The sequence below is a fragment of the Rhagoletis zephyria genome, unplaced genomic scaffold (genome assembly GCF_001687245.7).
Source record: "Rhagoletis zephyria isolate East Lansing unplaced genomic scaffold, Rhagoletis_zephyria_1.1 Rzeph_scaffold_02808, whole genome shotgun sequence".
In the NCBI taxonomy this organism is placed as follows: Eukaryota; Metazoa; Arthropoda; class Insecta; order Diptera; family Tephritidae; genus Rhagoletis; species Rhagoletis zephyria.
Window position 1 is genome coordinate 1 of NW_016159892.1, and position 4,002 is coordinate 4,002.

Genomic DNA, 4,002 nt, shown 5'->3' on the forward strand with positions numbered 1-4,002 from the left:
GTCTACTGAGGACACCCGAATGAAACGCCCCTACAAAAGAGCAGCCCCAAGGCTCTAACAGCGCGCTCCTGCATCTGAAGACATGCAGAATTGCGGTGGCAGATGCGGAATTCTTGCGCGGGCGGTGGGAGTTTGGGTTTTAGTGGGTAGCCCAACACGCTTCGGTGGGAGTCCCACACTCGGGGAAGGTAGTATAGAGACTAGCGCCCCCGGCCAGTGCATAAAGCATTTCCCTCTCCTACGAAAAAAAAAAAAAATAATAATAATAATAATAATAATACCAACGGTTTTTACCCTCCATTCCCGCCCATGCGCACGAGGGGCGCAGTCCACATGACGTACGGAACCAGTATTTTTAATTTTTGCGCCGAGTCACAATAGGCAGGAGTTTGTTAAGTGTCGAGATCTAAAACTGTTCAGCTACAGAACTAAATTCATCGTCCGATTTTATGTCTTTATTTTAATGATTCATTTATTGAGAGAGGACAGTATCGATTTCTTAATGCTGAAAAGCGGATTTGATATATCAAGCGTGCTGGAATGAGAGTTAAAATCCTGGCATAAGCAACGGAGTGGGTCGTACAATTCAAAATTAGTTTTACGAGCTTTCAGAAACAGGGGACAAAAGTGTCTTGATACCCGGGAGGGAACATTAAGGCTAACTTCGCCCAGAAGAAGCGGACTTGAAATTGAGGCTGTTAGTTATTTAACTATAAAAATTGTACCAAGCATTTGCCTGTGGCTGGAAAGTGTAGGAAGATTAATTAGTTTTAAGTTTTAAGAAGTTAATCAACAATCTCTACTTAAGTAGGCCAGCTGAATTGGGCCTATGCTATGTAAAATTGATCAATCGCTAGCAATGAAAAGAAAATTAACGCGATAGTGCGGTCATAACTCTATGTAAAGCACACCACTGTAGTACTATTGGATTTTCTTACAGGGTAGGTATTCATGTATATCATTGTATGTATGAATTGGATCGCCTGTGCAACCAAACTAAGATGCTACCGCGACAAATTTGTGAAAACCCGTGTCAAAGGGCGTTGTCACACGCTGCTACTGATTCATATACATATGTACATACCAGAGATGGTGCGAATATTTGCATTCGCATTCGTTATGCGAATGATTCGCATCATTTTACACATTCGCATTCGACATTCGCATTCGCATTAAATGATACGAATGTTTTGCGAATGCGAATGTTTACATTGGCAGAGAGTCCACTCTAATATTTTTTAAATTACTCTAATACTATGTTCACATCAAGGCACATTAAACAGGTAGTATCAGTAGAGCAAAAACAACATTTGCGTGTATTTTGTTGTTGCTTCTGGTATCGAAAGTGTCAAAAACTGTTCTGAATTTTTTCTTCTAAATCAAAGCGTGCCATGTGAAATACAAAAAATTATAAAAAATAAAAAATTGAAATTGGAAAAAATAAAAATTGATGCAACTTTCTTTCCTAGTAAATTTGTTTGCTTCTCGAAGCATTGATCCATCCTTTGCAAGGCCCAGTAATCAGCGGTCGTGCTGCCGAGTTGGGCGAACGTTCCAAAAGCTGCTATTCAATCGCTTGTTTTGTATGGGAAAAGGTTTCACATGCAAATGGATTTTAACAATTCAGAATTTTTGTGAGAAAAAATTAAAAATATTTGACATTTTCGAGACCAAATAATTTGAAAATAAATCAAATCAGCTGCTCTACTGATACTACCTGTTCAATGTACCTTGGTTCACATTGAAAAATTAACTCCAGTTTAACGTTTTGAGTTTATGAACAACAGTCAAGTGTTCTCATTGGGGTGTTAAAGAAACTCAGATTTTAATTTGACATTTGTTTATTTACTAGTGGTATTCATCTAAACCGATAACTTTATCAAGCAGATAATCTTATAAGTTTATGCACTCTGTTACATGAACGACCCACACTCTCTTTTCGTTTACACATGCGACAATAGTCGTGTTTTCTTTGGTTATAAAGCGCAGTGTCACTAACTTTATACTACTAGCACGGGGATAAAGAAATTATAGAAACTACCTCACTAAATTGGAAAAAATTATATTTACGAGATATCTATTTAAATAAATGTACATATAACATAAAGGCTATTTATTTGAAGCAAGTTATAAGAAACAATGGCAGAATGTCTGGTTGTGTATGAATTCATTTATCACGGCTACCAAACTTTGCGAATTATCAGTGAAACAAAACAAACAGACGGGATAATAATTGAACCAGATCTCTATCAGGATCATATCGTTGTTGAATTTGCGTGCAAAATTTGTATGCGGATCCCGATTATTGCCTAAGAAAACATAGCTAGAGTTGCGACAGAGTTGCATCGCTGGATAAATTTATCAGAAATGTGTAAAAGAGTTTCCATACAAATTTTGACAGTTCATTTATAAGGTTTACACAATTATAAGTTTATACGGTTTACAATGCATTTATAAGGTTTGATGAATACCCTTACTATTTCTTTTTCACATTTAGCCTGTTCCCGCACTCCAGGATTTAGACAGAAATAGCCCGAAGTAGCCGTGGTGTGGAATACAGAGGCGTAACTATAGGACGGCATTGCTGCCAAAATGTCACGGGCCGCCGATCCGAGAGGGCCCCGGCCCAAGAGACCGCGAGCCCAGAAATAACCTAACATTTTTAACAACATTAAGTACTTTAAAGTTATATTTTTTTAAGTATTTAAAATCAATCAAAGTGAGACACAACTATAGACCATATGGTGAACATTTTTGTCGTCAACGTTACAGTCGCACGTATATTTCTGTTTATATTCCTAAAATGTTGTGTAATAAATCTTAAAAGCTACATTTGATATACAGACACTTGTTTCCTATCTTTTGTTGTTTTAAAGATAAATGTGGTTTTAAGTCAGTTATATATAACGTCACACATACGGAAAACTTGGCGAATCCTGTAAAGTTACAAATTAAACTAAACTGTTTTAATAATGATCAAGGTTCAAAGAAACTATAACATTATTAAATTTTGGATAATACACGTTGATGACAAATCTATAAACCGACAAGCTACATAACTGTGGCGTAATGGCAAACCTCCGAGTGTATTTCTGCCATGAAAAACAGGTTCTCATAAAAATACAAAAGCCATTCGGAGTCGGCGTAAGACAATATCAAGGCGCACGCCACTAATCGGAGGAGAAGCTCTGCCAAACACTAACATATGCGTAGGCGCCAATCTATTCCCAGCCAGCAAAGAAACGTAAATTTTGTCGACAGTGCAGTTTAATTCAATTTTCCGTATCCAAAAACGAATTGGAAAAACTCCTACAGTTATCATCAATTTTCGTATCCGGAAAACGCCCGTAACGTTCGAAAAAGATTATGTCATTTGAAAGCAATTAGGGAGTTCACAAGTCGTGCTATTTGTCATATTTGCTCTTTTATACTATTTTTTTAGAACAGTTTTAAAAGTGTTGTTTTTGCTTTACAAGTAAAATTGTTGTATTACAATACAACTTTGAAAAATATGTTTACTTTGCTATTTGTGAGTGCTATTGGATCAGACATTTCTATTTATTTACATTTTTCCTTGTCTGAGTACAATAAAATATTCAAATTTTAAATAAAAAAATGGAGTCATCTCATGGCAATGGAGTAAATTATCTTTAATTTATAACATATTTAACTTATTAAAGATCTTTTTTAATTCAGTGCAAAACTAAGCGTGTCCGGGGAAAACCAAACCATATGTGGACAGTGTCGGAAGAGAAGTCCCTAATTGATTTTCTTTTAGAAAACCGCCTATTTGAGGTTGTAACACATTCAGATCCCAATTGTTTGATTTCGGAACTCCTAGATGGACACTTCGGCGATTTGCCAACAACACAAGCATATTCAACCTAAAAGTTTCATCGATCTCTTCCTCCTCATCTTCATCGCCTAACAAAAATGCACCAAATAAATTTAAAAAACTCATAAATGACTTATTTGACGACTCACTTCCTTCCATCATTGCGT